Below are 16,999 nucleotides of genomic sequence, written 5' to 3'. Positions count from 1 at the left end.
GGAAGCAATACTGGAATAATATATTTGCTTTAAATATTTAAGAATTGTTTTTACTAAATGTTGAAATGTTTATTATGTATAATATATAAAATATATATACTATATTCTTGATACAAAAAATCATGCAGTTTTTGAATGAAGTTTTTTTTATTATGAAGGGAAAACAAAATCAAAACCCACATGGCCCTGTGTGAAAAAGTGTTTGCCCCCTAACTGGTTGGGCCACCCTTAGCAGCAACAACTGCAATCAAGCATTTGTGATAACTTGCAATGAGTCTGTTACAGCGCTGTGCAGGAATTTTGGCCCACTCATCTTGGCAGAATTGTTGTAATTCAGCCACATTGGAGGGTTTTCAAGCATGAACCGCCTATTTAAGGTCATGCCACAGCATCTCAATAGGATTCAGGTCAGGACTTTGACTAGGCCACTCCAAAGTCTTCATTTTGTTTTTCTTCAGCCATTCAGAGGTGGATTTGCTGGTGTGTTCTGGATCATTGTCCTGCTGCAGAACCCAAGTTCGCTTCAGCTTGAGGTCACGAACAGATGGCCAGACATTGTCCTTCAGGATTTTTTGGTAGACAGCAGAATTCATGGTTCCATTTATCACAGCAAGTCTTCCAGGTCCAGAAGCAGCAAAACAGCCCCAGACCATCACACTACCACCACCATATTGTACTGTTGGTATGATGATCTTTTTCTGAAATGCTGTGTTACTTTTACGCCAGATGTAATGGGACACACACCTTCCAAAAAGTTCAACTTTTGTCTCGTCAGTCCACAGAGTATTTTCCCAAAAGTCTTGGGGATCATCAAGATGTGTTCTGGCAAAACTGAGACGAGCCTTTATGTTCTTTTTGCTCAGCAGCGGTTTTCGTCTTGGAACTCTGCCATGCAGGCCATTTTTGGGTGAGTCGTCACTGCACTCTTGGGGTAATTTTGGTCGGCCGGCCACTCCTGGGAAGGTTCACCACTTTTCCACGTTTTCGTGTTTTTTTGTGGATAATGGCTCTCACTGTGGCTCGCTGGAGTCCCAAAGCTTTAAAAATGGCTTTATAACCTTTTCCAGACTGATAGATCTCAATTATTTTCTTTTTCATTCCGTTCCTGAATTTCTTTGGATCTCAACATGATGTGTAGCTTTTGAGGATCTTCTGGTCTACTTCACTTTGTCAGGCACGTCTATTTAAGTGATTTCTTGATTGCGAACAGGTGTGGCAGTAATCAGGCCTGGGTGTGGCTAGATAAACTGAACTCAGCTGGGATAAACCACAGTTATGTTTTAACTGGGGAGGGGGGGGTGGACACTTGTTCACACAGGGCCATGTGGATTTGGATTTTTTTTTTCCTTCGTAAAACAACCCTTCATTTAAAAACTGCATTTTGTGTTTACTTGTGTTATCTTTGATTAATAGTTCAATTTGTTTGATGATCTGAAACATTGAAGTGTGACGAACATGCAACAAATAAAAATAAAAAAATCAGGAAGGGGGCCAACACTTTTCACACCACTGTATATGCATTAAACTGTGTTGACATGTTTTGTGTGTTTCTTTTATGGAGATTTGACTCAGCCATTGCATATGAAATGTTCTGAACTTTCAGAGCCAACTAGTCTGTAAAATAGATCAAGCTAATATTAGTGCACAAACACGGAACAAAATAGGACTAAATATTTAAACCATCGTCAGTAAGTTGAACTGGGACATGAATTTGTGAAGAAGAGGGCTGTCAGGTTTTCAACAAATCATTTTTGGGGGGTGGAGCTGAGTCCTGTTTGATGGGGTGGAGGGAAGGGTATGTTTGCTTTTTATCTTTATTACACAGACTTCAGAGATTCATAACACCACCGCTCTTAAGAGTTAATGAATACATATTTTGGAAAACAGGTAATTTGAGTTTTTTTTATTAGTATTCATTCAGGTTTAACACTAAAGAAATCTTTGCATTGATTTGTGTTAAATAAAGAAAGTGAATCAGCCTTTAAAGACTAAATATTTGGTAGGCGATTCAGTCAAAAGTGTTTATACTGTTTATTAGCTTAGTAAACTGAACATCTGTTATGTTTTACAGCTTAAAATGAAATATTGTAAGATATTGTTCTTTCTTCCATTAATGATCGTGGATGTCTCAACAAATGCTCAAGGTAACACGACAAACAGAGAAGGCAATATGTTGTATGATTTTTGTTCATTTTCCATGAAAGCTCATGAACCTTAAAACACAAATGTGGGCCTAAATTTGCTAAAGTTAGCTGTTATTAAACTGCTCTGCTCTGCTTTATTCCAAGAAAAACAATAACAGCTTTCCTGTAATAATAATTTAACTTTCTCTCTTCATCTGCAGAAATTACCTGTGAGACTGAACAACTCGTCAATGTTGACATTTTAATTGGACATCCAGGTACAGCTCCACCTTATAAACCTGGACATATTTTAGTTTTTCACTGCAAATATGTGAACCTGAAGCTCTACGGCCAACGAACAATTGAATGCCTGTCAAATGGAAAATGGAATCACCCATATCCCAAATGTGAAGGTAGGAAGCAATACTGGAATAATATATTTGCTTTAAATATTTCAGAATAGTTTTTTACAAAATGTTGAAATGTTTATTATGTATCATGTATAAAAAGATATATACCATATTCTTGATACAAAAAAGTAAAATCTACATCTAACATCTATGCGTTATTCATTAAACATCTAACATTCACGCATGAACCCTGTACCAAACTGGCAATGACTTTTTTTTTTCTTTTTTTTTTTTCGTCTTTCTTTATCTCTTAGTGAGTTGATTAACAACTGACTAGCCCCAGTCTTCACTATGCAGCAAAAAATATGACTTGCTGATATAAAGTAAATTTCAGTGAACTTATATGAATTTCCCCTATAAAAATTGTAGGTTTCATACTTGACCTATATTAAGACAAATGATAGTTTCTTGAATGAGTGGACAAATAAATCCAGATGGAGGACACTGCAATGACCAGTATTTTTTTCTTTTTATAGATGTAACATGTCCTCTAAACGCAACAGAAAATATCAAAATAGAGCGATTCCCTGATTTAGAAGGTCCAGTCAAACCTGGATTTAACTTAACATTTTCATGCAATGGACAAGGACTGATTTTAAAAGGACAGAGAGAAATCACATGTCAGTCAAATGGAGAATGGAGCAGCCCATTTCCTAAATGTGAAGGTAAATAGAAGGTAAAAGCATATTATTATCTTAAACATCACTTTTGCTCATTAAAATATATGCACTAATTGGCACACAACTCATTTAGTCTTAAGTCTCTTGATTTGGGCGAGGAAGCTACCATCAAGAACAACACAACAACCACAAAGTTATCAACTAGTAATCTGACATGAATAAACACCACTCAGACTTTCTTCAGGAAATTTAGAGGAATCTAAATCTGTCTAATATAAGACTATTAAACAATAATATAATCTCCCTGTGTAAACCAGCATATAAACATCTTAAAAACAAAAGCCTTCATACAAAAGGAAAAAAGTGTGTATTAAAGTAATAAATGAATAAAGTGTAATTGATAATATCTTGTACAGAACTAACTTGTGAGCTGAAGTCAACAACATTTGGAGTAAAAAAGATCAACCCAGAGGGAAAAACTATCTTCAAAGCTGGAGAAAGTGTGGAGATCACCTGCTTTGGAAAACACTGGTTCATTTTTACAAAACAAAAAAGCAAATCATTTACATGCCAAGATAATGGGGTATGGGACTCTGAGCCTGTTTGTGAAGGTAAAATTGTAGAAAACACTTCTGGATTTTCTGATAAATTTATTGCATGTTTATTGCATGAATTTTGTTTCAGAGACTAGATGTGAGGTTCCACGTGACCAGCATGTGTATAGACCACACGATTACTTAAGTAATATGAAACTTGGAGCAAAACAACCCTACTATTGCGAATATGGCTATGATAAAACTGCAGAAGATGCCACATGTACACAAGACGGATGGACACCAAAACCACTGTGTGCTGGTATGTTGTGTTATTAAATCTCACATGTGCAAATAAATGAAACTGGGAGAAGAAAAAATGTACAGTTGTGAGTGTTTTTCAAAATCTCTCTTCAACACATTAAACCTTTTTCTTAAATGTTTTATTAAAATTACCTCATTCTCAAATTAGATATTTACTAATGGTACGTTTTTTTGGTCATGACAGTCTCAAGGAAATGTGGGCCACCACCACATGTGAACGATGCTGATACAAAAGACCTGACAAAAAGTCAATACAATACAGGGGAGAGAGTTGAATACATCTGTTTTAATAAATACACACTGGATCTGGATCCACCTTTCTCCAAATACTTAACCTGTGAGCAAGGCCAATGGAAAGGAAATATTAAGTGTTTAAGTAAGTATAAACACACTTCACTATATCATGTATACACATTGTGATCTTGGTGTTTTAAGTTGTAGGTTGTGATGATTAGTTAATGAATGAATATTATAACACTGATAGTAACATATTGGGTTTATTTCAGAGCCCTGTTCAGTGATGATGGAGATAATGGATGAAAGAGGTATAGAGTTGCGGTGGATTGATCAGCAAAAGATGTTCATACCACATAATGATCACATCACCTTTATGTGTCAGAGGGGCAAAATTTTAGTAGGTTTCGATTTAAGACCTAAGTGTAATGATGGTGTGATGACTTTACCTACATGTGTTTGACAGTTGGAATAAAACATTGTTAAAGCAGCAGCTGTACTAATTAAAAACAAACTGAGCAGATCAAAATAAATTTTTTATGTTCCCAAATCTTTATTTTCAGTTTCTTGCAAGTAAAAGTAAAGAAATGCTAAAAGCAACATTTTATATGAGTTTGTTTGTAAAATGACATTAAACCATTTAATGCCAGCCAAGTGAGTTGTTCCTTGTTTCTTATTGGTTGGTTTATGTCTTGTGACCCTCATTGTTTAGTATAAGTAGACACTTAAAATTAAAGCTGCTTCAAAGGGTTCTTCAAGCGATGCTATAGAAGAACCATTTTTGGTTACACAAAGAACCATTCAAAGGTTCTTTAAAGAACCATTTTTTGCTTCCCTTTTTCTATAATCTGAAGAACCTTATTTGCCACAAAGAACCTTTTGTGAAACTGAAAGGTTCTTCAGATGTTAAAGGTTCTTTATGGAACCATTTAGACCAAAAGGTTCTTCTATGGCATTGTGAAGCACCTTTATTTTTAAGAGTGTAGCCCTCATGTTACCATTGTTCCTCGCATTGTATTAATGTTGTAACCCACCTTTTGGTGAGTCTGTTTCTGTCATGTAAATTCACTGTTTGGATTAGCATTTGTTTGGATTATGTTTGTATTTTGGATTACTAAACTGTTTCAATAAACTGCACTTGGGTTCATCACTTCTTGCCTTCAGTGGTCAATTATTGCAATAAGAGAAAATTGAAAATAGTAAAGTATAATTATTTGGGCTGCCCTCAATGAAAGATATTTCTGGTCAACTAGTAGTCATTCATTTTAAGTGATTAGTCTAATCGCACGCTATAAATCATTTAAATCATAGTAATGAGCCTTTAATTGAGTGCATAGCCTAGTAAGCGCTCAAGCGCACACATAAAGCTTGTAACTGCACATCGGCAGAATTAAAGGGGGGTCCAATGCTGTTTCATGCATGTAAAGTTATTTACACTGTTAAAGAGTTGGATTCTCATGCTAAACATGGCCAAAGTTTCAAAAAACTATTTGGTAGTATAACAGAGTATTTCTGAGCCGAATACACACTTTCTTACAAGTTTCGGAAAGTTTTTTTTCCATCATGGCTCTTTGTGATGCCCTGAAAGATGGAACTCCTTGTATGGGCATTTCTCCCAAAAGAGGGCACCTGCGCACACATCGACCAGAGCGAGAGCAAGAGCGTGCCCATCAATGCACTTCATTCGGCTGCACTGCTGCACGGGACTTACTCAGGAAGAATGTCTCTAATCAAGTGTGGTTTTGGTTGTAAGGCAAAGATAGCCTTGCTCAGCTTCCCAAAGAACTGTTATGTGAACAGTGGATGATGCAGTTTCTTTTTCTAGGGCAGAAGTTTTGCAAGTGTGTTTGTTGATGAACGTTTTATAAACAAGGCCCAGTTCCACACTGGATTTGCACATCGTTTGATACTGAAAGATGGAGCGGGCCCAGCTTTAAAAGATCACGTTCATGATTTAGAACTGCAGATAGTAAGTGAAACGGCATCAAATGTCTGTGTTTTGTTGGCAATCGGCGTGCGAGTTCTCGTCAATCTTTAGCTCCGCCCATGGTGCGCCTCCAGGAGCTCAGCTGTTTTCTGAGAGAATCGTACAGCTGTATCTTTCTTTAGTAAGTATGATAAAACTTAAGACTTTTTCGAGATATGAAGGATGCAGTACTACTCTGTAGGTACTCAAGATTAACATAAGATTAGGAGAAACTGTGTGTGTTATGCCCCCTTTAATGATTATAAATGTGCCATGGAAAAACAGTAAGGAGGCTGTTTTAACAATTTATTGATAAACTAGTGCTTTCTTTGTTTTCAACTTAAGAGATGAAGTCTCATTTGAAAGTAGACATAGTTATATTTTTTTATGTCTGCAAGTATACACAGAGTTTTGGATATTTTTATTTTTTTTATTTTTTTGGACGCGCTCAAGTTCACAAAGACTAAGATGACAGAAAGCACTTCTTGTGAAAGCACTGCTTTCATTATTTTACAAAAGCGTAATGTTTTGCTGCCATTTCCTGTGGATTTTTTTTTTTTTTCTGCAACTAAGCGAGTAATACAATTTTGGTCAACCAAGCCTCTTCTTGTCGACTATTAGAGGCCAGACCTAATTATTATTTTTTTTTTTTACTGTGAGGCAAATATAGGGGAAAATTAAATGCATGTGTTATTAAACTTTCTTTTTATTTTGTGCTATATTGTGCTCTGTGTTTCTGATGATAACAATTTTGACCACTAACATGCTTATATGTTTTATGATCATGATTTATACATGAGACAGAGCAGCAACACTGAAATAATTGTCCCTTTAATACACACACACACACACACACACACACACACACACACACACACACACACACACACACACACACACACACACACACACACACATACATTAAACTGTATTAGCTGGTTTTCTGTTTTCATTTTATAGAGTTTTGACTCAGTCATCATATTTTAGAAGAACAAACTGTAATGCCAGCCAGGCTATTCTGTACTTTCAGAGCTGACTAGACAATGTAAAATGCATCAAGTCTTTTTAGACTCTTAAAAAGACTAAATATTTAAACCAGTGTCAGTAAGTTGAACTGGAACATGAATTTGTGAAGGTGGCGGCTGTCAACAATCTTTCAGACTTTCAGACTTTCAACAATCATTTTTTGGGGGGTAGGGAGGAGGGGGTAGAGCCGAAGTCCTGTTGGATGGGGCACAGGGAAGGGGACTGTTGCTTTGTATCTACATTAGAGAGTTCAGAGATTAATATCACCACCGCTCTTAAGAGTTTATGAATACATCTTTTGGAAAACAGGTAATCTGAGTTTTTCATCAGTACTAGTTTATGATTAATACTACAGACATCTTGGTAACACTTTATTTTAAAGTGTCCTTGTTGCAGGTTACATGTACTCACTATTATAATAACAATTAAGTATGCATATTTACATGCAAGTAACCCTAAGACAAACCCTAAACCTATAGTAATTACATGTAGTTAACTATTCTTACTCAGTAATTAAATGTATAGTTACACTGTAACAAGAACACCTTAAAATAAAGTATAACCGAAATCTTTACATTGATTTGCGTGTTAAAAAAGGAAATTGAAGCAGCCTTAAAAGACTAAAAATTTGGTAGGTAATTCAGTCAAGACTGCTTGTACAGTTTATTAGCTTTGTAAAAGTGTAAATCTGTCGTGTTTTACAGCTTAAAATGAAATACTGTAAGATATTTCTCTATCTTCTATTAATGATCGTGGATCTCTCAACAAATGCTCAAGGTAACACAATGATACACAGAGTAGCTAAAGGATAAACATCCAATATGTTGCACAATATATGATAACAACATGTTTTTACATCACATTTATATATAAAGGCTGTCTGAATTTATATATTGTTTTTTGTTCATTTTCCATTAACGTTCACTGATCATAAAACCCAAATGTGGGTCTAAATTTGAAGTTAGCTGTCATTAAACTGCTCTGCTCTACTTCATTCCAGTAAAACTATACCAGCTATCTTTTAATACGGATTTGATTTTATTTCTTCATCTACAGAAGTTACCTGTGAGGGTGAACAACTCATCAATGTTGCCATTTTAACTGGACATCCGGGTATTGTTTCACCTTATAAACCTGGACATATTTTAGTTTTCCAATGCACAGATGTGAACCTGAAGATGAATGGACAACAAACAATTGAATGCCTGTCAAATGGAAAATGGGATTATCCATATCCGAAATGTGGAGGTATGAAGCAATGTAAGCCTATAACATATAAAGTATATTATTCCTGACACAAAAAAGTGAAAGTAGTAAAATCAAAAAAGGTAATGACAATGTTAACATATATGCGTTATTCATTATAACATCAATCATTCATCCATCAGACAATGACACACAAACCCTTTCCCCAACTGGCAATCACTTTAAAATGATGTTTTCTGTGTTTTGTTGTTGTCTCTTACTGAGTTGATTAAATAGCTGACTAGCCCCAATCCACTATACAGCAAAAATATAAAACTACGACATGCTGGTACAGTTGGGCATTAACCAATCATTGTGACTGTTTTGTAAACTTATATGATTTTCACCTTTAAAAATTGTAGGTTTAATACTAGACCTAATATATTAAAGTATAAAAAAGTCCAGAAGGAGGACACTGCGATGACCAGTATTTTGTCTCTCTCTAGACATAACATGTCCTCTAAATACAACAGAGAACAACATCAAAATGGAGCAATTTCCTGATCTTGAGGGTCCAGTCAAACCTGGATACAATTTAACATTTTCATGTACTGGTTATGGACTGATTTTACAAGGACAGAAAGAAATCACCTGCCAGTCAGATGGGAAATGGAGCAGTCCATTTCCTAAATGTGTTGGTGAGTTCACAGATGGTATTCAACTCGATACACTGCAAGTAAATCACTCTTATATGAGACTAAATTTCACACTAGGCGACAAAGACTTAAAAATTGAGTTTGAGCACACATAATTTCACTTGCCAAGACTTGAACAGTTTGAGCATTTAAGAGGCTGGTTTCTTTATCAGTAGGCCACTGGAGCACAAAATTATAAATGCTTCTGAGAGGATAAATATGTGACCAATTGTTTGCTTTCTCTAGAGTCAACATTTCCTGTACAGAGGAACATAACAGTAGACTTAAAAATTGAGGGACTCCCTGATATTAAGGGTCCTGTAAAACCTGGACACAGGCTAACTTTTTCATGTACTGGAGAAGGGATGAGATTAAGCGGACAGAGAGAAATCATCTGTCAGTCAAATGGAGAATGGAGCAGCCAATTTCCTAAATGTGAAGGTAAACAAACAGAAAATAAAAGCTTCTGACTAAACAAAGATAGATCTATATTGCACATGGAAGATGCTTGCTTGACCAGATCTTTCTGTGCTTTAGAGACAATATGTATCGCAAAACTCACAGCAAACATGAGATTGGATGGACACCCAGGGCCTGAGGTTTCAGTCAGACCAGGACGCACAATAAATCTTTCATGCGTTGGGGGGAGATCTACATTACAAGGACAGAGCAAAATCACCTGCCAGTCCAATGGCGAATGGAGCAGCCCTTTTCCTAAATGTGAAGGTGAGGCAAAAGTCTCTGACAGAACTGAGATATCTTGATTTACATGGATGATTGACCAGATTTTTCTATTTTTTGAGGCAAAATGTGTTGGCTAAAGATCTGGCTAATATTGAGATTTATAAACTTTACATTTTCTTGATGACAGTCTTGGGGAAATGTGGCCCACCACCACACGTGAACAATGCAGATACAGTAGAAATAACAAGGAAGGAATACAACACGGGGGAGACAGTTGAGTACATGTGTTTTAGTAAATACATATTGGATCTGCGACCACCTTTCTCCAAATACCTGACTTGTGTGCAAGGCGAATGGAGAGGGAATATTAAGTGTTTGAGTAAGTATGAACACACGTCACCATATGTATCATGTGTATTCATCATGATGTAATCTTGTAGTTTAAGTTGTAGGTTGTGATCATTTGTAAATTAATGAATATTGTGACACTGATGGTGACATGCTGGGTTTATTTGAGAGCCCTGTATGGTGATGAAGGAGATAATGAATGAAAGAGGTATGGAGTAGGCCTATGCTGATCAGCAAAAAATGTTCACACTTCATAATGATTACCTCACCTTTAAGTGTCAAAGGGGCAAAGTTTCAGAAGGTATTGCCCTAAGACAACAATGTAATGATGGAGAGATGACTTTACCTTAGTGTGTTTGACCGTGGAAATAAAGCATTGTTGAACCATCAGCTGTACTACTAAGCACAAACAAATGGAATAAATCAAAATTAAAATTTTCCCATTTCAATTAGTCTGTTTTGAATTTCTTGCTAGGAAAAAATAAATAAATAAATAAATAAATAAATAATGTAATATGCTTCAGATGTTTCTGCATGAAATTACCCTACTTTTTTTTTTCTAGTAGATACTGTAGGTCCCTGCATGTACATAAAAAAACAATCATAAACTTTGTAATGTACATCAGTTACTACTTTATCTTTTAGAAAGTCAAACCGGAATGAAATAGCTCTGGTCAGATGTGTATTTACACCAGCCATGTAAAATGTTCAAATTAATTCAAGACAGTTTGCACGTAATTTCTAGTTAACAAGTCTAAGTAAACTAAATCAACTATTTTTACCCTTCAAAACCTGAAGTATATATTGTTCACATTTGTTACCAATGAAATCAAATCGATTAAATTGTGTAACTTTAGCAAATATTAGCACACAAACGTGGACAGAGCAACAGGGTCAAACAGGCACTAAAGTCCTCTGTGTTTTTTTAGTAGGCCTATCAAGTTCTGTTTGGTGGGGTGGTGGAAAGGGGACGGTGAGATTTAGCAATCTTTGTGTTAAAGTAAATCTTTAAACAATATATAGGTGATATGTTTTCTGTTCTGTTTGCTTATGTTTTACAGCTTAAAAAGAAACATTGTAAAATACTTATTTCTGATCATGGATGTCTCAACAATAGGTAATATGATAAAACAAATCAGCTGATGATTAAACATTCATTATTATGATGCAGATAGAAGAAATCTTATAAAACCAATGTTATTTTTATTGTATCTTTGCGACTTATAATGTACACAGCCTGATACAGTAACATTTATGAGCACAGCGCTGCTTTGTGTACAGTTGTTACCGGATAAAAACAGTTTTATTTCTGCCGTTCCAAAAGTGCCACCCTCTGGCAGAGAATAAAATTGCATTTTTAATCACCACTCCGACAAGTCTATGTAAAACAGATCAACTCCTTTTAGATTCTTTAAAAAAAATTAGCTAATATTAGTGCACAAACATTACAGTTCTTTTCCGATTAAGCCCATAAAATAATTGAGCCATTTTGCATTTGCACAAAATATTTAAACTGAACTGGAACATGAATTTGTTAAGAAGAGGGCTGTCAGGCTGTCAAATTATTTTTAGGAGGTGGAGCTGAAGTCCTGTTTGTCTGGGTGGAAGTAAGGGGACTGTTGCTTTTTTATCTACATTACACAGACTTCAGAGATTCATCTCACAACCGCTCTTAAGAGTTCATGAATATATCTTTTGGAAAACAGGTAATCTGAGTTTTTTCATCAGTACTCATTCATGTTTACTAAAGAAATTTCATGTTGATTGTGTTGAATAAGGAAAATGTATCAGCAGGCTAAATATTTGGTAGGTGATTCAGTTAAGACTGTTCATACTGTAAGCTGCACTAAGTTTCAAATGTTGTGTTTTACAGCTTAAAATGAAACATTGTAAGATATTTCTCTTTCTTCTATTAATGATCGTGGATATCTCAACGAATGCTCAAGGTAACACAATGATACACAGAGTAGCTAAAGAACAAACATCCAATATGTTGTACAGTACATAATATCATGTTTGTACATCACATTTATTTATAATGCCTATCCGAATTTAGTGTTTTTAGTTCATTTTCCATGAACTTTCACTGACTATAAAACTCAAATGTGGGTCTAAATTTTAAGTAAAGGTAGCTGTCATTAAACTGTTCTGCTTTGCTTAATTCCAGTAAAACTATACCAGCTTTCTTTTATTAATGATTGAATTTTATTTCTTCATCTGCAGAAGCTACCTGTGAAGCTGAACAACTCATCAATGTTGAGATTTTATTTGGACATCCAAGTTCTGCTCCACCTTATAAACCTGGACATATTTTAGTTTTTCGCTGCACAGATGTGAACCTGAAGATGCATGGACAACGAACAATTGAATGCCTGTCAAATGGAAAATGGAATCACCCATATCCCAAATGTGATGGTATGAAGCAATACTGGAATAATATATTTGCTTTAAATATGTTTTGTTCTGTTTCTTTCAAAATACTGAATTGTTTATAATGTACAATCTGTGTGCGTATCATTTTCACCTATAAAAATGTAATACTTAGTATTATTAGTACTTACTAATTACCTAGTATAATAAGACAAATTACAGTTTCATATGAATGGATAAATAAGTCCAGATGTAGGACATTGCAATGACCAGTATTTAATCTCTCTCTAGAAAAAACATGTAATCTAAACACAAGAGAGAACAACATCAAAATGGAGCGATTCCCTGATTTTGAGTGTCCAGTCAAACCTGGATATAATTTAACATTTTCATGCAATGGACAAGGACTGATTTTAAAAGGGCAGAGAGAAATCACCTGCCAGTCTAATGGAGAATGGAACAGCCCATTCCCTACATGTGAAGGTAAACACACAGAAGGTAAAATCACTCAAATTATTTGTCATTATATTATTATCTCAACCATCACTTTTACTCATTAAAATTATTTGCGCAAATTGGGGCACAAATCATCAGGTTGTAAGTCTCGCTTGTTTTTTGGCCAGGAAACAACCTTAAAAAACAACAACACAGCAACCACAAAAGTTATGAACTAGTGTGGCAGCAGGTTTTGCATGAGTAAACATCAGTTAGATTTTCTCAGATTTCCCTCATTTAATTTATAGAAAAAATATATTATTGGTGCAAACAACTAAAAATAAGTTTTTCATCTTCCAATGTGAACCAGCAACTCTTCAGGAACTTTTTAAAAATACTTAAACAGAATGTCATTTTTTAAGCATATTAATAAAGATTATTTCGATAATAGTATGGTCTATGGTTAAGCAGCGTAAAAAAGGCATTTGGCTCATACTGATATTTATTAGTGCCACATTTGATTGGTGTCAACAGTCTAAAAAAGAACCATGAAAATGCAGAAACAAAAGTAATTAATACAATACAAATCTGAAAAACTAGCAAAAATAATGATAAATCATCTTGTGCGATGCTTTCTAGAATTAAAAACAACTTTTGTGTATTTTTGTGCCATCGTGCTATATATACTCCCTCTCATAAGACTAAAAATCAGCTTATAAGAAAAAGACAAAAAAAAAAAAAAAACATTGTTTTTTGTTGTTGTTGTGAACGAACAACTCTTTAGAAACTTGACAAAAATGCTTCAACATAATGTCATTTTCATTAAGTACGTTAATAATGAGAACATGTTCTGTGGTTTAATAGCAAAAAATATTTTCGTTAATATTTACTACATTTTATTTGACATGGAAATCACAATTGCATTGGTTGAACCATGTGTATTTGCTTAAGTATCTGGTGAATATTGAGATTTATTAAGACCACATTTTCTTAATGACAGTAATGACAGAGAATTTTTTTTTATTTTATATTTTTCAAAAATAAAGATTATGCTTTTTTTTTTTAAAAACAGCTGCCAAGTATAAAGAAATTTAAAAGAAAGAATCTGATTCCACTCAGACTCATATAAATCATCTATCATATATATCACATTTATTTTTAGGAAATTTTGGCCACATTTACATATGCTTAGTACATAATAACATATGGAGCATACAGTATGTCACATTTTGCCTCACATTTTAGCAACCATTTTAGTATATCTTCTCAAGGGACAATACCATAGAAATCAAACTTATATATATATTTTAGAGTAGTCAATGTGCAGTTTGTATAGCAGGATAGATTTATTGTCTGCTGAAAATTACTCAACATACAGCCATTATTGTCAAAATAGCTGGCAACACAAGTGAGTACACCCTAAGTGAACTTGTCCAAATTTTGCCGTAATCATCCTGGGCATGGAATTGAGCGGAGCTTCACAGGTTGTTGCTGGGATCCTCTTCCACTCCTCACAGAGCTGCTGGATGTTAGACACACGGTGCTTCTCCACCTCTATGCTTGAGAATGCCCCACAGGTGCTTAATAGGGTTCAAGTCTGGAGACATACTTGGCCATCCCATCACCTTCAGCTTCCTCAGCAAAGCAGTTGTCATCTTGGTGGTGTGTTTGGGGTCGTTATCATGTTGGAAAATTGGCATTTGGCCTAGTTTCTGGAGGGAAGGCATCCTGTTCTGCTTCAGAATGTACAGTACATTATGGAATCCATGTTTCCCTCAATGAACTGCAGCTCCCTAATTCCAGCACTCAAGCAGCCCCAAACCATGATGCTACCACCACCATGCTTGACTGTAGGCAAGACATAATTTTTTGGTACTTCTCACCAGGGCATCTGAGCCAAAAAAGTTTATTGTATAGTCTCATCAGACCACAGGACATGGTTCCAGTAATTCATGCTCTTGGACAGGTTGTCTTCAGCAAACTGTTTGCCGGCTCTCTTTGAGCAAGCTTCAGATGAGGCTTCCTTCTGGGATAACGCCTATACAAACCGACTTGTTGCAGTGTGCGGCGTATGGTCTGAGCATTCACAAGCTGACCTTCTACTTCTGCAACCTTTAAAGCAATGATGGCAGCACTCATGCATCTGTTTTTTGAAGCCAGGTTCTGCACCTGACACACAAATTCATTGACTGACCTTTGTAAGGCCTGTTCCGAATGGAACCCATCTTGGAAAACCTCTGTATGACCCTGACCACTGTAGTGTTGGTCGGTTGTCACTGTAGCCTTGGCCATCTTTGTGGAGAGCAACAATTCTAATTCTCAAATCCTTGAGGATTCTTTGGCATGAGATGCAATGTTGAACATGCAGTGGTCTAATACAAGATACACAACTTTGTATGGTCCTGTCAAGCAGACAAAAACATAAACATGATGAATACTACATGTGGCTTTACATGGTTAAACAACATACTGCTTTTATCACTTAGGGTGTACTCACTTTTGTTGGCAGATAATTTGACCTTGATGGCTGTAATTTAAATTATTTTCAGAAGACAGTAAATCTGAACTCTAAAATATATCCAAGTTTCATTTCTATAGTATTGTCCTTTACAAGATATACTATGGTTGTTGAAATGTAATGTGAGATACTGTATGCTACATTTTTACATTTTGCACTTACTTGTTCTAATTTCTTGTTCTAAAACAATGACAACATCAAATAAGATACAAGAGCATTGAGATGAGGAATGAAATTAAAAAAAAAAAAAAAAAAAAATGCAACACAAGCATTACTTTTGTTTATATTATAATATGTGCACAAATTGGCACATAAATCAGCACCCAAGTTTCTCTTGACTTGGTTTCTCTTGACCCAATTTGCAGCGGGTTTTGCATAGATAAACAGCAAACTGTCTCTTTAGAAAATCTTAGTAATAAAGCACAAGTTACTATATTAAAGAAAAAAAATCAGTCCATAGTAAATAAAAAGATTTTGTCTTTCATCTCCCGGTGCAACTGAATGTCAACAGAATGTAATTTTCTTTAAGCATATTAATAATAAGTATTTAATTAATAACATGTTCTGTGGTTTAACAGAAAACATCATTTGGGTAATATTAAGATTTTTTTAATGCCATGTTTTCTTGGTGATGACAGTCTCAGGGATATGTGGAAAACCACCACATGTGAATGATGCAGATACAATAGAAATGACAAAAAATGAATACAATACAGGGGAGAGAGTTGAATACATGTGTTTTGATAAATACACACTGGATCCACGTCCCCCTTTCTCCAAATACCTGACATGTGAGCAAGGCCAATGGAAAGGGAATATTAAATGTTTAAGTAAGTATGAACACGCTTAACCATATATATCATACATATACATCATAATATTATTTTGTAGTTTAAGTTGTAAGTTGTGAGGCTTAGTTAATACATGTACTGTATATTGTGACACTAATAGTGACATGTTTGGTTTATTTCAGAGCCCTGTACAGTGACAAGGGAAGAAATGGACAGAAGAGGTATAGAGCTGCGGTGGGCTGAACAGCAAAAGATGTTCGCACGACACAATGATCACATGGCCTTTATGTGTCAGAGGGACAAACGTTCTGTAGGTATTGCCCTAAGACAAAGGTGTAATGATGGAGAGATCACTTTACCTGAGTGTGTGTGACAGTGGGAATAAAGCGCAACTGCAGCATCAGCTGTACTACTAAGCAAAAACAAATGGAGCAGATAAAAATAAAAGATTTTTTCCCAACCCAGTTTCTTCATTTTTGGATTTCGAAAACTAAAGAAATGGTAAAAGTAATATTTAAAATTAGCACAAAAATGACATGAAACCAATTAATGTCAGCTAAGTCATGCATGGCAATAATAATAATAAAAATACATACATGCATGCATCTGTATACACAGTGCTTTGCAAAAGTATTCACACCCCTTCATTTTTTCATGTTTTGTTAACTGCTTTAAATTACTTTTTTGTTTCCACATCAATCTACACTCTATACACCATAATTGCAAAGCAAAAACAG

The 16,999-nt window shown here is 35.2% G+C and overlaps 1 pseudogene; it reads left to right on the top strand.

The window, feature by feature from the left end:
* The first annotated feature begins 22 nt into the window (after positions 1–22).
* On the top strand, positions 23–16,576 carry LOC141338113 (complement receptor type 2-like; annotated as a pseudogene).
* Positions 16,577–16,999: the final 423 nt, after the last annotated feature.

This window comes from Garra rufa, chromosome 7 (assembly GCF_049309525.1).
Source record: "Garra rufa chromosome 7, GarRuf1.0, whole genome shotgun sequence".
NCBI classification, from domain to species: domain Eukaryota; kingdom Metazoa; phylum Chordata; class Actinopteri; order Cypriniformes; family Cyprinidae; genus Garra; species Garra rufa.
This window is presented reverse-complemented; position numbering and strand designations above follow the sequence as displayed.